The sequence below is a fragment of the Lissotriton vulgaris genome, chromosome 8, assembly GCF_964263255.1.
Source record: "Lissotriton vulgaris chromosome 8, aLisVul1.2, whole genome shotgun sequence".
NCBI lineage: Eukaryota > Metazoa > Chordata > Amphibia > Caudata > Salamandridae > Lissotriton > Lissotriton vulgaris.
The window spans coordinates 1,415,410,080-1,415,430,385 of NC_141696.1; the positions used below are offsets into that span (position 1 = coordinate 1,415,410,080).

Sequence of the window (20,306 nt, forward strand, 5' to 3'; positions counted from 1 at the left end):
TTTCACTATAAATACCTACTATTCAATTTAGTTGTACTCATTTGAACTTCATCAGAAGGATAAAAGGCTGAACTCGCTTTGCTGGGATTGGAATTTATGACATGCTGACAAAAACGACATCTAGGGGCCTATTAGGATGGCGGGCGGTAAAGTCCGCCCGCCACTCTAGCGTTGCTGAGACCAGCCGCCAGAGGTGCGGCGGTCCCGCACCACCAATTAGGATGCCACCGCCACCGTGGCGGTGGCATCCCCCATCCACAACATTGTGGCGGGTGGTGCACACAGCGCCGCCCACCACAATGCTGTGGTTGCACCTTGTGCATTTGCATGCACAACGTGGCAGGCACCACGCGGTGCCTGCCACATTGTGCATGCAAATCCAGGGGGGTACCATAGGTACCCCCCCATCTGCACCCCCACGCCCCCATTACCCTGGGGGCCTGCAACGGGCCCCACTTTGAGAGACCTCATGCTTTTCCATGGCGGCAACGCCGCAATGGAAATGCACACCGCCCCCTGATTTGTAATATATACAGCCCCTTTTCCACCCGGTCGACTTGTCTACGGCGGAAAACCGGCAGGCGGATTTTCCATCCGCCAGGGTCCCCCCGCCATCGTAAAATGGCGGGGGAAATGGGATGCGGGCGGAGGAAAATGTCCGGCGGATCACCACTGCCATATGGGCGGTGGTGAGCCACCTAACATACTAATAGAACCCCTAGTGTTTAACTCACTGAGTTATAAACGCTATGCTGTAGGGAAAGCAGCAATATGGACACAGATATCTGTGTTTCTGAATGATAACTAGCAGTTAAATTCGATGTAGAAAAGGGGCAAGAGGAAAAGTACGTGTCACTTCCAGCAAAATCAATAAAACTGAAGCAGAGGCAAATGAAATGAGGAACCTCCAGAGTTATTACTCACTGCCGAGCCTAACACTTAGTTTATGAATCTCAAAATTAGGTCTGGCTGATCACTGCTATTCATTCTCTCACCCTTGCGCCGGCTGTGGATGGCAATACATTTATATGATCCTATTAAAATCCAGCAACATTCAGCAGACTGCCCTCAGCTCATTATTGATATTCAGTTCATTAGAACTGGTGCCTGACCCATCTCCACTCCATTAGCATCAGGATTTATGGAGCGTGCCGGTGAATCTTCCACCGCCTGTGACAGATCTACGGTAATATGCTAACACTAGTGGTGTGGAGATTTACGCGGCTCACTGTCAAATTAGCGCTGATTTAAGGGCTAAATCTTAGAGAGATGTTCAATATGTCACAGGCAAGGGTTTAATTCACCGGGCATCCAGGAACCCCAATCGATGAAGCAACTTCTGGACATTAAATTTTATTGCACTTTTTTCATTCCACTGAGAGTATGTCTACTTCTGTGCACTTAACTTATGTCTCTCTTTGGTAGATATTTCTACACATCTTCTTTCCGGATCCTTATTTATTTATTTACTCATTTGTTCATAAATGTTACATTTTTCCATGGCGTGAACTGGCCATCATGAGGTGGGGCAGACCGAGAAGACGTGACTGACCTGGGATATATGTCCCTCAAGCTACTGGAGCTCAGCGTCTCTAGAGCCACTCAGACAGGATGTCCGTTCAGCGACCCAGGCTCGGTGTCCATAAAATGGTTTGGGCTCTGAACCTTTAGGGGCCCGTACTCGAGTGGTCAAGGCTGGACGTCCCTAGAGCCACTCAGACTTGACGGCCTTAGAGCCACTCAGGCTGGACATCCCTAGAGCCACACAGGCAAGATGTCCGTTCAGCGACCCAAGCCCGGTTTCCATAGAATGGCCTGGGCTCAATGAATCTTTAGGGGCCCGTACTCGAGTGGTAAAGGCTGGACGTCCCTAGAGCCACTCAGACTTGACGGCCCTAGAGCCACTCAGACTTGACGGCCCTAGAGATGCTCAGACTTGACGGCCCTAGAGCCGCTCAGACTTGACGTCTCTAGAGCCGCTCAGACTTGACGGCTCTAGAGCCGCTCAGACTTGACGTTTCAAGAGCCGCTCAGGCCGGACGTGTTTTACGCAGTACTGTGCACTGTAAACATGAGCTATGCAGAGGTGCCTGTGAGGGGCCAGCAATTGCTTACAAGGTGAATGAGAGGTAGGAGATGCAGTACCGAAGGTGTCCAGTAACACACATCCTTGAAAACACGTTTTAACTTTAACATGCACTGTAAAGAGTAATATTATCATGCCGTGCAGTCGACCTGAAGCAGCAACGGATCAGAGGCACAACATTTAATTAATTGTAATCTGCCCCTATCTGGAGGCATCCGAGCACCGCATATGCTGGGAGGTGGAACCTGTACAGTAGCTATTGGACACACGATGAAAGTGCATATAAATGTATATAGGGAGACACTACATCGGGGAGGACAGATATACTCACAATGGAGAGAGCTCGCGAAGATGTGCCTGTGTCCGCCTGAAGAAGGATGTGAAGGTTGGCTTCAAAGTTAGGATAAGCGTGTACTGTGCCATTCACCACTCTGCATATTATAATCAGCAAAGGGTCTGGGGTTTTCAGCATGGTGAGGTGTGTAAGACCTGGCATTTAGCAGCATTCCCATTAGCTGGGAGCTGGTGCTTGTACTAGAGGCTGTATAGATGTGACGGTCTGTGATACTGATGAGTCTGTCAGTATTGACATGATTGAGGTGAGAGCATCTGGGCTGAATGTAGGGATGCTGGGTGGTAGGAACAGTGAAGTGAGCTAGATGTAGGCACAGTGTTTTGAGTTTGTTATACAAGTGACAGTAAAAGACTAGAGTAATTCCTATTGGTTATTCCTCTTACTTCAATTGGGAGATTTCTTAACTTTCTTACTATGAAGAATTTGAAAGAGAAAGAGTTTTATTGTTTGTAAAAACTATAATCTAGAAACTTTAACTGAATATGTAATGAAGTGATGCCCGTAAAAAACAATTAAAGGTTTATTAAGGAAAATCACTAAAATGTTAACGTAATTTACGTTCCAAGAGAAATACCTCAAGGCACAAATATTCATAAATGTAAATGAGCCTCCACTGTATTAAGTGATTGACTGCATGGCAATTTTAAATTCCTATAGGAAAGTTGTAATCAAGTGAAAATCCATGTAAACATCTTGCTGTTCTAGTCCTACAGAGTGTGACCAATGAAAAAAGGTCACCTAGGTAGCTTGATTGTAGGTACTTGCAACAGTTTGGACAACATGAGAGTATCATGTCTGTTGGGATACATTTGAGCATGCAGTCATGGAGGACTCAAATGCAGAATTATGAGAAAGAGAGGAAGACTGATCTGCTGAACTGTCTCATCAAAAGAGAATCAGCTCATTACCAGTGGTTGGAGCATCAAGGCCAAGTTTTACCATTTTGCTCCATGGCAACATATTTTCAGCAATGTGATTCGTTCGGTGATGGATTATTCTAAAACATAATAATTCCATTGCAGTTCATGGTCGCTTTGATGTTCTATTCATCCATCTAGTCATATTTCTTGCCTTGAAGACATGGCGTGGCAGGACCCACCATAGCATCAGCGGTGCATTGAGGTTTCTAGCGTGGACCATTGCTGCAGTGGTAGTCGATAAACTAAGATCTCTCTTCCTATGAAGTAAAGTGAGGAAGGGGCGTGCGGCTTATCTGACTGCTAGCTCAGGTTCATCTTAACCTGTCCCTCTTTCAGAGGTCCTGTATGGACATTCCCTAGTGGACTACACCAACTCTACAGCACAAGTTTAATCAAGTGTCAACCAGCAGAGCCTTATCTGAGACATGCAATAGATGTTCTCCCCCAGTGGAGTATGTATGATGAAAGTCACAGCAGCGCTGCAGACCGCTTGATCATATGTCTCTGTACTTGTATAAACATGTAGAGAACACTGAGGAAGAATTTTTTTTCCTAGCATAAGGTTTTCTAAAAAGCCATTAGTGCATAGAGAAGGATGTCATCAAGGCATGCAGGCTAGAAGATACAGCAGTGTGCTTTGCAGAAAAAGAGTGACATCTCATAGCCTGTCACAAGTTAATCTGGTTCCAAGATCATGGTGAGGTTGGCATCTTCACTGAATCTCCTGTGATTCCTGTTTTTTGCAGCTCCAGTATTTGGTATCTTCTCATCCACTCTTTATTAAGGACTTCATTTGCAACTTCTCTATCAGTACGTTTAGATTAGGAAAGTTGGTTTAGCTAGTTTGTTTGCTTTTTCTCGTTTTGGATTTGGCTTTAATGAACTGTTTGTGAATTGTTATACTTGGACACTTCATTTGAAGGCAAATCTATGATTTGAATCCTGTACATAATGAAGTAACCATTGCTTATATCTAGTACTGGATCTGAGCGGCAGAGCTACAGCTATTTTTATCATCACTGAGACATCCAAGTGCTATTAATGTTATATCCCCATCAAAATATTGCCCGTAAGCAGGTTCAGCAGTATGACTTACTGCTTAAGACTTGGTTGGCATGAAAGGGCGATGCCAGAAACCTTAATCCATCTTTAATATGATTCCATGAAGGAGGCAGTGCTTAATTTGGCCAGTTAGTTGCTGGTGGTCACCACATTCTACTTATTCTGGAGTACTTATGTGCTTTCAGTTGTGGTGCTGTTGGTGTACAGGCTGGGAGGTGATAGGCTTGCAGGTACACTTTACCACTGCCAGAGATTTTGATTAGGCAGGTGGGAAGCAACAGGCTGTGGTGGCGTGTCCGGGCTATGTCCATGGCCCGAGGAGCTGCGGCATGCCTCCAGTTAGCTGATTTTAGCCGTAGTGCCTGGAAAGTCTCCCAGAGAAGTTTTGTCTTCATTACCTCAACACCCAACAGGTGGGATACAAATGTCCCTTCTACTTGGTCATGTGCTACTGCATGTCTCAGACTGCTGCAGTGCCACTGATGCATACTTAGCTCTGGAAATCTGCCAGGCTTCTTGGGGTCCCGCCTGCACCTTGCTATGGTGAATACTGGGGGCTACGGCTCTTGAGGCTCTGGACTGAGAAAAACTGCTAAAATAGCACCTCAGCAGTGATGTGCCGAGCTTATGGCCCGCCCAATGCTGAAGGAACACAATAGGCACAAACCGGACAGAGAACAAGTGAGCATTTGGAAGGACATAGTCAGCGCACTGCCAGTTGGACCTGGCCCTTTCTGCAGGGTCACCGCCTGACTTTTTGCCTTCACTCCTATTTTTGCTGAATTCGTTTTTGTTGGCCTTACAACATTTTACCACTGCTAACCTGTGCTAAAGTGCTTGTGCTCTCTCCTCCAAACATGGTAAGATTACCTTATACCCAACTGACATATTTAATTTGCCTATAAGTCCCTAGTGAATTTGTAATACATGTACCCAGGGCCTGCAGCACCCACTTAAGTAGCACTTTAAACATGTCTCAGGCCTTCCATTGCAGCCTGTGTGTGCAGTTTTAAACTGCAATTTCGACCTGGCAAAAAACATTTTGCCAGGCCCATACCTTTCTTTTTACAACATATAAATCAACCCCAGGATAGGCCTTAGACAGCACAGCGGGCAGGATACAATGTACTTAAACCTGTCCTGGTAGTGAAAAACTCTCAGATGTATTTTTGTACTACTGCAAGGCCTGTCCATCCCATAGGATAACAATGGGATCATCTTATTACATTTTATAAGTGTAATTTCTGATTCGGAAGAGATAAACCCTTCAAGTCTGATGTCTATGTAATGACATTCCAAACTTATGGCGAAGTCGGATTTTAAATTTCAATTCTGAAAATGGCACCTTTAGAAAGTTGGAATTTTCTTCCTTTAGCCATTTGGAGCCTGTTGCCTGGCTCTGGTCACATGAATGGGTGTAGTTGGCAGCTGGACTTCCAGTATTCCTCCTAGACAGCCACACACAATGGGAGCTTAGCTGTGTCTCAATGGGCCATCTTATGAAGCATGGAAGGGAAGAGCTGGGCACAGCCTCACTTGCACCTGAATAAGCTTTTTCCTGTCCACACAAAGGGCTGCATACCTCCATTGTGAGTCTGGAGCCAGGGCACGAAGGGAGGACATCTGTCCACTTTAAAGGCATGTCTCTGAGGTCTCGCCCACTTCAAAGGCAGTGCTAGATATAAGTACTGGATCTCAGTCACCACCACTTCAGTAAACTTTAGGAGCTGTGGATAGGCTGTGCTGCTGAGGGGCTGCTAGTCTGCTGGACTGCACTCTGCTCAAGTACTGATTTTCCGTGCTGATCTTATGCCTGCTGCCCTCTTGCTTGGGTGAGAAGGACAGGACCTGCATCTCCTAACTACAGGACCCAGAGTGACTCCGAGAGCCAGATGGGTGGCCTCCTGATCTTATGTCTCAGGGCCATACCAGGCTAACAACCCCTGCACCTAGGCTCTGCCATCTGTGAGTCTTCCTTGCAAAGTGGTGCCACCCAAGTCCAGGAGCGTTGGAAGTGGGCCTAAGTTGCTTACCAGCAGAACCGACGCATCTTCTCTGCTGAGCTGTGCCGCGTCGGTGGCTCAGTGGACTAATGCATCCACTGCAGAGGCCTGTGTTCAACCTCATAGTAACAGGTTCAAATCCTCAGCCTTTCATCCATCTGAGGTCTATAAAATGAGTACCATTAAGTTGGGTAACATTTAAAACAACTGTATTGAGTTGGGTAACATTTAAAACAACTGTTATTCAGTGCCAAGAGACCTATGGGTGAACGTGCACTTTACAAATACACATGTTATGTTATCCTCAAGCAGAACTGACGCATTGGTGCTGCTCCAGGGATTGGACCCATCGCCATTGACTCACATCGCCGCCGCCTCCTGCATCTTGCGACTGACATATCATATTCGGAACCGCCGCTGCATGACGCTTTTCCTGTGCCAATCTCCCTTCATCCCTAGTCGATAGCAGCCTCAACTATGATGCCGAAACTCTGCATCGCAGCTACACCGTTTACTGGGACTGATGCATCGCCTCAACTGCTCCTCGCATACTTGGCACCGAACTTTGCAGCGCAAGTTCCATCAATAGGATCCTCAATGTCAACACATCAGGACCTCACTTCGCAGCCTTGCTGCACCTCAGAACCAAGGCATCAACTCAGCTACGTGATGCATCTTTGCCTAGGATTCATGCAACCCATTGCAACCAGGATTTAAGGTACTCTGTTCAGCTAGCCTAACTGGGCCCCAGCCGGCCCGTGCTGGATCACAGTCGGCCTGAACTTGTGACTTTGTCCCGCTCAACATATCCCCAATAGTGCTTTTACGCTTTTTGATGCTATTTGTCACTATAAAATTCAAAATTCAATAACTCCAGTTCTACTAATTGGATTTGTCTAGGTGTAGAATCATTTTCTGGGGTATTGTCACTGTTTTGCTGTTTGAAGTGCCCACAAATACTTTACATACAGCCTCTAGGTTAAGCCTGAATGCTCTGTGCCAAGCTATCTGAGCACAGGTTAATTTAGGGTTATCCTGCAGCTTACCCTGACTAGAATTGTGGTTGCTGCTTGACCAGGGTTCAAACCCCAGTCACCCTCAACCCAATTTCTAACAGTCTTGTTTTGCTATTAACATTTTGCTATGTTGTGCACATCTGGGATTAGAAACAAAGTGGAGGTAGTGTCAGAAGATTCGTCTTTGGCCACTGAGATAGTTGATAGACATCTGAGTGTGGGTTGTGAGTGAAGTGTAAATGAAGAAGATAAAAGAAAGAATAGGCCAAATTCCACTTTTGTGGTTAAAGGAAGTCAAATCCAACTCATGGTAGTTCTATGTGCACTATTATTCTAAAAAATATTTTAGTGGGAGTGGACTGGAATCACTTTAAACCCCGAATATATATTTACAGGAGGTTATCAAGGAGAAACTATTAATACACATGGTTAAATGGAAGCTCACATTACTTTTGAAAAAAGACCTATAAAGGGCAAGGTATATGTAGCTGAGCATGGATCTCTGACACTCGGGTGGTTTCATCAATATGATCTGCTTATCATTATTAGCTGTATGGCTCTGTATCAGATTATGGTGGTGGAGGATGAATCTATTCAGGAAATATTGGATGGGGTGAAACATGTATTTGATGATTAACATTGCCAATTGAAGGGCAAAATTGTTCGCAAACCAGATGCTGTATGGGTTCAACACAAAGTGGGGAGGGTACCTATTGTGGCTCGAGATGAGGTAAAGAAAATGGATGAAGGCATCATGGAATCGGTAGAGGCATCTTGTTCGCTATACCCTGTTGTCATTAATGAAAAGACCGACATTTGTCTGAGATTTTTGTGCGGACCTCAGGTCTTTGAATACAAATGTTGTGATTGTAACAGTTCCTTTGCCTGTCTAACATAAAAGAATTGGTGTTGCTACTTAAAAGGGTAAAGTATTTTTCTAAGTCGAATTTAAAAAGTGCTTAGCACCAAATTAAACTTAATGAAGAGTCCAAATCACGCACAGCTTTTATCACCATGGAGGGAACCCTCCAATTTACTTGCATGCTTTTTGGATTGTCTTCTGGAGTTATCGCTTTCAAGCAGTATGATGAGGATTTTAAAGGATTACAGAATATTGTATATTTTCAAGGTGACATTTTATTCATTGGTGAAACCACTGAGCAACACAATCTTGTACTCAAACAGTCTCTGCACAGAATTTCTGAGGTAGGACTTAAATTATGGAAAAACAAGTGTACATTTTTGAAAGAAAAAGATGACTATTTATGGTACACTATTTTGAGGGAAGGGGTAAAACCCCAAAAAAGATTTAATAAAAGCAATTGGTTTTGGCCGAGTTTCCCTGGATAAGAAACAGCGGAGATCCTTCATAGGATGAATAGAATACTATTCTAAATTTGTATGAAAATGTGCTTATAAGACAGAGTGTTTAAGAACTTTATTGACAACGGGGTGCAATTTCATCTGGGGTTGTGAACAGCAAAAATGTTTTGACTCTTTAAAGAAAGAGAACTGTGATGCAGGTTTGTTAGTACCCTTTATTATCAAACTAAATTCTAAATTGCAGTTGATACGAGTACTACTGGACTTGGAGCCATTCTTTCTCAAAGACATGGGAACATGGAAAAAACTGTGGCACTAATTCGAAAAAAGATAACTTTCCCAAGGCAGGGATAATATCAATGAATTTCAGAAGAGTCTCAGGCAACTATTAACAAACACAATCAAGGTAGGGGGCACATACTCAGACAGATGGAGAGACATGCATGTTGGTATAAAAATAGAAAAGTGCTGTTTATTACTATTATTATTATAGATTGACTATATCACTTTTTCTTTATATATACTTTTTTTCCACTAGAATGCATGATCATTATGTTTCCTCTCCAACAGAATAAATACAGTTTATACACATGACATAGTCATACTCTCACATACAACATACAACAAATTCCTTCCCCACTGGTGAACAAAGGTGGAATAAGGGCTATGAAGTAGCACCGTTTTACATCCACACAAACAACATCATATTGCACTTTAGTCACTGATCATTGTACTTGAACACATCCATGAAACCTGAATATATCCAATATCATATGTACTACAGTCATCCATCATCATATGCCAATACATCCACCATCACATGTCCGTGCAACCTACATCATAGGGCAGCACTTCCAATAACACCCCGACAGACCCACGTTCATATGTACTCCCAAGCAACATCATACTCAGATAGACCTGCTTCTACTAACTCACCATTGTACTTCATCTAACCATTGTATGCCAATTCATCCAACTCCGTACACCCACAGAAGCAACAGCATACACCAAAACACACATCTCATGCCAAAATAACTAATATCATACATCTACAGAAACCTAACCTTAGAGCACCAACCTTAATATCCCAATACAATTCATGATATGTCCACACAACTAACATCACACACCAACACACCAGCCTTCGTATGTCAACACAAACATCATCAGTCACTATCATAAGTTAACACATCTACTATCATATGTCTAGACAACGAACAGTGAACGCCAATAAACCTACAAAATAGGCCAACACACTCATCTTCATATGTGTGTCCAGCCACAATCATATGGTCTTCCACACCACACCATACAGGATCACAAATCTCCATTATGTTTCTTTACACATACAAATATGCACCCGCACAAACATCTATCAGAAAAACACAGTCAAGTTTATACACATATACCCAACATCTTTCCAGACACCAACCATTAAATGCCTATAGCAATTGCAAAAAATGCACAGACGTCATTATATATTCGCCCACCTCCCACCACACAAACTTACTGCCTCTTTCACATGCCCAAACACACCAACATACATCTAAACAAATAACAACAAATGTACACACAGCCACGAATCTCTACCCACTTACCCACCAACGTTAACACACCTAGCTTCATACTTCCAACACATAGAATAGTGCACGCTCACAAGAACTATAACAGCAACTCACACACTATTATATGACAACTGAAGGTTGTACAAACAGCCATCATTTACCCATCCCACGCAGCGTGACTGCAAGAATATCTCAACAAAACACTGGTTCGCTGTGGTATCAATCAAAAGCAAGTTATGACATGAACAGTAATAGTTCAAAAGACTAGATAGTCGTCAACTGGACAATAAGGGCCCGATTCACAGAATGAATTTAAGACTCAATCCTAAACTTACTACTATTTTGGTATTCACAGAATGCACTTACTACTTTTGACATTCACAGAATGAACTTACTACTTTTGGTATTCACAGTAGTTAGGATTTTGTCTCAAGTTTGTCTTAAGACAAACATAAGACAAATTTAAGACAGACTTAAGACAGATTTAAAAAAAAATCCTAACTTAAGTCTGTCTTAAGTCTGTCTAAGTTTGTCTTAAGACAAACTTAAGAAAAAATCCCAACTTCTGTGAATACCAAAAGTAGTAAGTTCACTCTGTGAATGTCAAAAGTAGTAAGTGCATTCTGTGAATACCAAAATAGTAGTAAGTTTAGATTTGAGTCTTACGTTCATTCTGTGAATCAGGCCCTAAGTGAGGTAGTTACCTATAGTAACAAGCCATGTAGCAATAGTTTAATCAGAATCAATTTAATGTAAACGAAACGGAAAGTGCTCAGTGCTAGAGTGAGGATAAAATGGTGCAACATAAAAAGGCAGAAAAACATTAGAAATGGATGTTACATGCAACATGGCATCCACTTTGACTTTGGCAAAAATCATTTGATTACAGCATCTCAAGTTACCATATTTATTAAAATAGCACAGTCGTTGACCTCGGCAAACATGTTTTGTAGAGACAAACACGTATAAAAGCCATCCGTTTTGCTTGGGATTATAAAAGTGAGGCAGTGTTGCTAAAAGACTGAAAATATGTCACAATGTATACGCCTTCGGTCGAAAATAATGGATTTCTACAATGTGTTGCACGATTCATGTATGCTAAGGCTGCCCTCTTGTGGTGTAGCGTAGAACTGAGCAATGTAGAATACATTTGTTGCAGGATGAACTATGGCTAGCTTCTGTAAAATAAACAGAGCTATACCCAGTGAAAATCATCAAATTCAGCTTTTGGACAATAATCCACTCAGAACAGCAGAAGCCATTGGTGCTAACTTAATAAGGCACACTACACTTAAAATATAAAGGAGTTATCATCATGAAAATGTTGATGCCCTAATCATTTTCCTTTTCTAATGTCTAAGTGAATGAGTCACAAAAACCCTCGTAAATAATATATTACATTAGTTGGGATCTGCACATGCATGTTATTTATGAATGGCTTTATGTTTTTTTACATTACCACCTGTATTTATATATCTTTATTTTTCCTAACTTTATTGGTTGGTTGCACCTCTATGTCTGTAGAGTTTTAGTGCCCGATGTACTAAATACTGGTCAGAAAAAACTGATTGCAATTTGCAATCAGTAGGAAATTATATGTACCAACCTAGGTACTAATAGTTGGGTTTGTAAAAATCTGACTCGGAGTGAGTTGTAATTCCACATTCCTTATCAATAGAAATGAGGTAGGTTGCCAATTATGACTCACTCTGATTTTTTTGATGACCATCACATGGATGGTGGCCTGCTTGTGACAGCAGACCAACATGACTGTGATTGCCTTAAAATAAAGTAATTTCCTTCTTTGGGGAAACGTAAATTCCGAGTTGGTAATTGTCCCCCGGATCACTGCCTTCTGTCAGATGAACTTTGTTTTTTTAATTCACAAAGGGTGAAGGGGGCCAGGGGACCTCTTCCATTCTGCAAATGGGATACCACCCCAACTTGAGAGTCAGTAACTCTTCAGTGCTTTGCAACTTATGGACTAAAGCAGGGATCCAGGGTATTATGTCAAAATGCATTATGGTAAAGCCTTTATTAACTGCCAGCCGTGGTATGGTAAAAATATATATTTCAGAAGGATTTATGATGTGGTACAATGGTTTTTTGCCTATGTATTTTGACCTCTTTGTAAGCTCTCTGAATTGGAGTGTTTGCGACCATAAACATGACTTGTACATCTGATTCTTAGTTAGCCTGCACAAAACACCCATTCCAAATATCGAATAGGCATCGAGTCACAAAATCTCATTTTCAGAGACGGTAAAAGTTTAAAAAGAGATTACTATATCACAAAATGTATTTTTTGTGGCCGCTTACTCTGAATCTCTTTTCAGTTTAAAGAAATTTCAGTTGCAAAACATTGATACATCTCATATCAATTTGGTGTTTGGGAGGAACGCCTACAACATACACCTTCCAAATACTGAGACATTATGTAGTCGTAAAATCTTATTTTAGGAGTCAGTAAAAGTTTTAAATGCGACTAATATATCACAAAATGCATTTTTGCAGTGCCAAACTCTGAATTGGAGTGTTTGAAACCATAAAAAAGCCTTATTCATCTGGCTCCTAGTTAAAGAGCCATGCCCAACACACTGCACAGAAAACATCAGCTTTGTACACTGGCTCATGTGCACATCTGAAGCACACCAATTTAACGTTCGTTAGAAAACTGCATTTCTTTTAAATCTCCATTTTGTTAATGTGGACAGCTATTGGCCGACCACTAATGCTTGACAACATTGAGAGACACTGAAAATAAAATCACATTTCTGCATTTACCCTTTTTCAGCAATCAACATAGATCGGGAGATATAGTTCAATGTTTCACAATAGGTCTTTTAGTGTTTGTCTGTCCCCTGAGGGACAGCCTCTTTACAATCCTTTTGATTGGCTGACTTATATCGTTCCACTGCTTACATTTAGGGAACTACTTTCTTTTTTTTCTTTCAGCACCGCACAAGAGTGCATGTGTTTTCTAGCTCTGTCTGTCATGCACTGCTTCCTCTCTCAAATACTTCTTCATGGCTATGTTGCTCTCCACTGCTCCTGGCTTGTTTTAGTATGACACTAATGAAAACCCAAAGGATCTAATGCGTGTAAGGTTCTGAAGTATAGTCATCTTGACTTACTGATTGAACTCTATAGGTTATAAAGGACTTGAGCAGAGCTAGTGCAAGTCTTTGTCTCCCAACTTGCTCAACCAGTCGACCAAACATCTGTGGTCAACCGTGACAAAAGTAGTACCAAGGCCACTCTGATGCCTCTATCCAGGGTGTAACATCTTTCATCTGTAGGACAAAAAGGGCAGTTTCAGTGTCATGCCCACAGCGGAAGCCATATTGGGTTACATCCAAGTGCTTATTCTGTTCAATAGAGGAGCCTAGCTGTACGTTCATACCATTTTTCACCAGTTTGGCTGGAAAGGAAAGCCTTGATATAGGGTGATAATTGTTAGTATCAAGGGGATCAAGATTGGCTTTTTTGTTTAAGTGTAATAGTGACACCTTTTTCCAGACTTCCGGAGATAGGCCTGTATAAAATACAGTATTGAAGATTTTTGCAAGATATCCAGCAATTAAATCTGAGACCATCTGGATAGTAGTGGGAGGGCATAGATCAAGCAGATATCCTAATTTAGTGAACAGAATCAGCTGTGTGACGAGCTCCGCTAATCGGTTGGAAAATTCTCTCAAGGCCCTAGACTCGTTGATTTCCAAAAGTTCTATAAAAGCTGACTGCTGGTTGGATTGATTAAGTGTAGCAAAGTTATCAAAAATGTACTGAACATTTATTTTGAAAGAAAATAGCCATAGCATTACAGAAGTTTTTCTTGGTGGGTTAGATTTAGCCGTAGGAATGGTGGTTAAATTAGTAAGCGAACAAAAAAGCTTCTTAGAGGAATTCATATTTTTCTTTTTCCATTAAGTTATCTTCCTTCCTCCATATTCTCTCCTGTATAAGACAGTGTTGTTTAGGGGCTTTAAGATCTGGATTGTACCATGGAGCAGAAGGATTGCTTCTTTGTAGTTTTTTGTGTTTCAAGGATGCAAGGTTATCAGTGACTAACTGAATCCATTGTTCATATTCCCTAGAGGCTGTATCTGGATTAACTGAGACTACATGATCAGAAACGGATAGGGTGGCCGCCAGACCTTGGTCTTGGATTTTATGCCATAGCCAAAAGAATTTGGTGTTACTGGCCTTTAAAGTGCAGATACTATTTGAAAAGATTTTGATTGTAAAGATCACAGCTTTATAATTGGATCAAGTTATGTCAAGAGCCTTTAAATCATTCACATTCAGGTTGTTAGTGAGCACTACATCCAAAGTGTGGCCCACTGAGTGGGCTGGGCTGCTAATAATTTGAGATAACCAAACTGAGTCATGGTGTCAGTAGGATCCTCAGTGTCTTTGTCCACAGTGTTTTCTAAGTGGCAGGTAAAATGACCAAGAATGGTGAAATTGTTATAGAAAGGAACATGATTCCAACAGATGGCTAATGTCCTGTGGAAACATAGCTCTGGAGCCAGGTGATCGATATAACAAAAATCCATTGTAGGACTGATTTTAAGAGCGTTCAATGCCAAAACGTAGGGCTTTGCATTCTTTAAAGGAGGCTGGTGAGCAGGAGACAGAGGAGGTATCTTTGTGAATTAATACTAATCCTCCCCCTTTCTTATGTGTTCTCTCCAGCCTTTGGATGGAATATCCTGGGGGCATTGCAGCCAGAAAATCAGAATTACAAGGGACGTTTGCCCAAGATTCATTGATGAAAGCTATATACACACAGAGTCTTTTAAAGAACTCAGCATATTCGATTGAGTGTTTGACCAGAGACCGCGTATTAAGCACGGCACAGCAGATGTTAGTTAGTTCTAGATAAAGGTCTAGTCTAATGCACGTGAAACAGAATCAATATAAATTCCCAGTGTCTAACTGGACAAGGAATACCCAAAATCTACAGAAAACATGACTTTTGAAAAATAGTTTATGTAGCAACACTTTCCTAGGTCATAAGCAATAAACAACTTGACAAGGCACATTTAAAAGCAAACAGGGCATTTGCTGCTCCTTATTGATGTATAGAAAGAAGGGTACGCTGTTCCCCAAGTGGATGGACAGTAAGTGGGGAAGGCCACCGGAGGGAAATCCTCCTTGTCGGAACTAGAGTCCTCACACACCCAGCAAGCTAGGTGTCATGCTTCATCATATGGACTTGCTCCTCGTCGAGTCGGCGGTTTAATACCCGACGGGGACCCATAAAGGGGCTCTTTAGCGGAGATCTTTTGTTCCTGCCGTATGGTGCCATGTATGGTGCCATGGGTGTAAGGGTCCTAGGTGAAGGTGTAGATGTGACATGAGTGAGTGCTATATTAAAAAAGGTTGGATAATCCAAAAAACAAGTTTTAATGGGATGATTATCCACCTTTATTAAAACTATACGAAGCAAATACGACAAATGACCATGCCCCATGCAGCTAGAAGAAGACAGTATGGAGTGAGAGCAGCAAATAACTCCTACTCAATTTCTAAGCTCCTGACTCCCCTATAAAGTACTGGAGTATTGTAACTGAAGCAAACAGAAATGCAGACAACCATCACTATCCACGGGCAGCCATGTAAGATCATGGCAGTGCCCCAGAAGAGCATCTTTCTCACCACAGAGTGATGGAGAATGCACAAGGTGCCACAAAGCCTACCCTAATTCTCGTAAGATCCAGCCCAGTGAAGAAGAATGGCACTGCCCATGTTGTGGAGGCTGGCACTGTCCATATTGCAGAAACCTTTACTGTCTATGCTGTGGAGATCAGCACTGGCAGTAGCTGGTGTTCCTATTGCACTACATGGAGATGCTTATGGATTTTTGGAGGGAGAAGAAGGGTGTCAGGGTGTATGATTGCTTGGAAGTACATGGGCCACACTTCACTTGTTGTGAGGTGAGATGTACAGCCAGGTTTACTTCATCCAGTGAGTGTGAGTTCTTAGATGTGGGTGGTTGTCTCACTGTTGGTCTCAGGTGTGGATTACAGGATTGGTCCCTTGGGAGGGGGCAACTCAGCTGCCATAGATCTAGGAGACCTTGCAACTCGTTCCTCCATTCCTCTTACTGCCGAAACACCCAGGGTGTGTCTGTAGTGTATTCACACCTGCTGCTTTCAAGTCATCCCATGTACCTCCCATCACCGTTGCTGTGGTGCAGTCAATGTCCATATCGGAATTAGAAGATGCTCAATCCTCTTCTGTAAGCCCGCCACCCCCGGCCCCAGAGTACTCTCTTGAAACAGCATCCTACTGCATACATTTTGTCTGTCCCTGCAGGGTTCACCGCCCTCCTCTGCCAACTGGTAAAGAGATGTTCCTGTGTTACTGTGACCAAGAAGTTTCTTTGAAATGTGTTTCCAATATATCACCCCGTCATTCAGCAATCATCTTCACTATCTGTCTATGCCTCTTCTTGTGCCTCCCTCCTTACACCTCTCCTGTATCTGTGTATGTATGCCTCTGTGGTTGTGGCCTCCCACAGGAGGCACTAAGATTCGCAAAGCATCCTAAAGTCTGTAAACAGTAGCAACAGATTACCATTTGTGTATTAAAGCATTGACCCTCACGGTGCGCCCAAACCCCTTTGCATGCTCCTCCCGCTAATTTATGCAATGATGAATATGTGGGGTGGGCCAGCAAAGAACCCTAGGTCTTGCTACAAATCCAGATTTACTAAAATAGTGTGGTCTGCCGTTACCCTAAATCCGAATACTGGAGGAAAGAAGGTGCACGCAAGGGGTTAAGTGGTATATCTTGTGATATATCTACATGCAACACGTGTGCTGTACCTTAAATCACAAATCTTACTTGACTGACCACACTGCAGCGTCTACACCTAGAAATCTGTACGAGTGGGCTAACTCCAGTAAAAATCCTAGACTAGATAATGCACAGTCTCCTTTATGCCACAGCCCGAGCCTATGCATGTTGCAGAAGAGCTAAGTGCATCCAATGGCAGCATGGGCAGGTGACCCTCAGTAAATCTGGCACTCAGCTATCTTCTGTAGTTCGCACAACACATTGCTTCAGTTTTCATGCAACATTCTCTTGTGCAAAAGATAGTAAATCTGGGCCTAAGTGTGCTTCCCATGCTGACTTAGTCACCACCTCTTGATTTAAGAAAGTCATCCATGGACTTATTCATCTTGATGTTAATGGTGTTGTATCGGTCAGGTGAACATTCGCAGGTAAGAATGGAGACGGAAATCAACTAATTATTTAAGCTGTTATAATTCTACTAGATCTATCGGCGGCCTTTGATACTGTCCCGCATGACAAGCTCCTGGAGAGGCTACGAGAACTTGGAATAGGCAGCTCTGCATTAGAATGGCTTACCTCCTTCCTTGATAACAGAAGCAGGAAGTGTGGACTCCTCCCCCAGCCTGAAAATGTGGGGGTTTCTTAGGCTCTGTATTGAGCCCCACTATTTTCAACTTATATATGTCCCCTTTGGCCCCTCTGGCAGAAGAGTATGGGGCAAAAATAATTTCTTATGCAGAGGATACACAGTTTCTCTTCACCTGTGACAAGGGCGCGGACTTTAACCCCTTCACTGCGGTGGCTATTCCGCCGCAGCGCTAAGGGGGCAGAGCGGAAATGCGGCGGGCGCATGCTGGTGACGTAACCGCTCCGTCACCAGCGTCGGTTGCACTCTGCTTATGACGGACCGGTTCTGTCATGGCCCCGCCCGCTCAATAGAACGCTCAGCGCAGGCGCGGAATCTGCGCCATGCAGGAGCGTTGGGCGGGGCATGACGGAACCGCTCCGTCATCAGCACAGCGCCACCGCGGCTGATGACGGAGCGGTTCCGTCATCAGCAGGGGAGGGTTAAGGATGAGAAGATTAGAACTTGCCTCACCAAGGTGTTTACGTGGCTAAGGAGGAATCAACTGAAATTTAATCCAGAGAAATCTGAAATAATTTTCTTTGGATCCTCACCCTCAGAAGAGTGGAGAGGCTGGTGGCCGGCAGATACGTCACCTCCCCTCTCTGCGCAAATACTGTAAAAAATCTGGCCATTATGAGGGAGTGTACTCTCTCGATGAGATCACAAGTCCAGTCAGTTGTAGGCACCTTCTTCGGACTCCTGCGCATGCTGAGCCAACTTCTTTTCCTTCTACCAATGGACTACTGGAAAACTGTGGTCCAGGAGTTGGTCACTTCTAGACTTGATTATGTTAATGTCCTGTACCTGGGCCTTCCCGAAGGCCTTCTCAATCGCTTGTAGGTGGTACAAAATGCAGCTGCTAGAATGGTACTTATGCTTAAGCCCAGGACTCATATATCCCCACACCTCAAGGTGCTGCACTGGCTACCAGTAAACAAGAGGGTCAAGTTTAAGTCGCTGGTGTTATTCTTCAAGGAGAACAATCACTTGGGGGTATAGGGGGAAGGAATAGGTAAGGCGGCCCCCCACTCACACAGTATTTAAACAAATGGAGCCTCACCTATATGTGTGCACATCAACATAAAAGACCAACAAGAATAGGGACCCCTTCTCGTTAGTGTCCCCAGGGATTTGTCAATAACATAAGTCCTTTGGTCAGGATGTGTATAGGTACTAAAAATCACACAGGACCACAATTACTTCATCCACAAGAAAAGTGTGACAGATAGAGAGAGTACCTCACGGTAGCACCACCCAAGGGGGTTCCCGGTTAGTAATTACCGGTATACCCACTTCTCATCATTGGCCACTCTCTCTATGTGAAAAGACAAAAGTGCACTAAAAGGAGATAATAGTGCAAACGTGAGAAATAGTGATGTGAAAAACACAAATAGTGACACTTTTCTTGTGGATGAAGTAATTGTGGTCCTGTGTGATTTTTAGTACCTATACACATCCTGACCAAAGGACTTATGTTATTGACAAATCTCTGGGGACACTAACAAGAAGGGGTCCCTATTCTTGTTGGTCTTTTATGTTGATGTGCACACATATAGGTGAGGCTCCATTTGTTTAAATGTTATTCTTCAAGGCCCTGAATGGTAATGGCTCGGGATATCTAAGAAGTAGAGCTTCCAAATATGTACCATCGAGAGACTTGAGGTCAGCCTCAGCGGGCCATGCCTCCATCCCTAGGATACACTGTGCCAGGTATAGAAGTAGTTCTTTTAGATTTCTGGGATCCCAATCCTGGAATCTTCTTCTGCCATCCCTCAGAACTGAGACGGACCTCGCAGTTTTCAAAAAGCTGCTAAAAACCTGGTTATTCCGCAACTGACACTGAAGTTTTATGATACTGCTTAAACCTGGTTTACTCTGCAGTTAGGGGCGTTATGCAGGTTAGATGGGGACCAGACACCCCAGGACACTCTGTTTGAGTGGCTGCGCACTTATAAAGGATCTAATTCATTCATTTATTCATTGACTTTTGACCTTGTGAAACCCGCTTAAATGGAACAAGAGCAGTAACCTTTATGCTGAAAGGCTTTATGGGCCAACACTGTGTCACTCACTCACTCACTATTGCACTCGCTCACTCACACTTGCAATCACTCTCTGGCTCAGTCACTCACTCTCTCCCTGACTCACTCGTGTACACTTTGACTAACTCATTACATCGGGCCACTATCCTTTCGTGTGGAAAACTGCAGTGGTTAAACCTCTCTTAAAGAAGCCCTCTCTTGACCCCGTGGAGCAAAAGAACTACCGGCCTATTTCCCTGTTGCCTGTCCCAGCAAAAAGTCTAGAGAAACATTTGAACCTCCATCTTAGCTCTTATTTGGAGGATCACCAGTTGCTCGATGGCTTGCAGCATGGGTTCAGAAGTAAGCACAGTACCGAGAAGGTGTTAACCGTTGTACTCAACAACACCTGAAATCAGGTTAATGCTGGTCACACCACCTTACTGATCCTTCTGGACCTTACGGCAGCCTTCAATACCATCTCTCCTTCAATATTGGCTGAGAGACTCAGGGAAATAGG

The 20,306-nt window shown here is 43.2% G+C and overlaps 1 protein-coding gene across 1 annotated transcript in view; it reads right to left on the reverse strand.

Annotated features, from left to right (window-relative positions):
* The window catches only part of DSCAM (DS cell adhesion molecule), a 985,823-nt gene that overhangs the window by 208,736 nt on the left and 756,781 nt on the right, over nt 1-20,306 (reverse strand). The gene's annotated exons all lie outside the window — the stretch shown is intronic.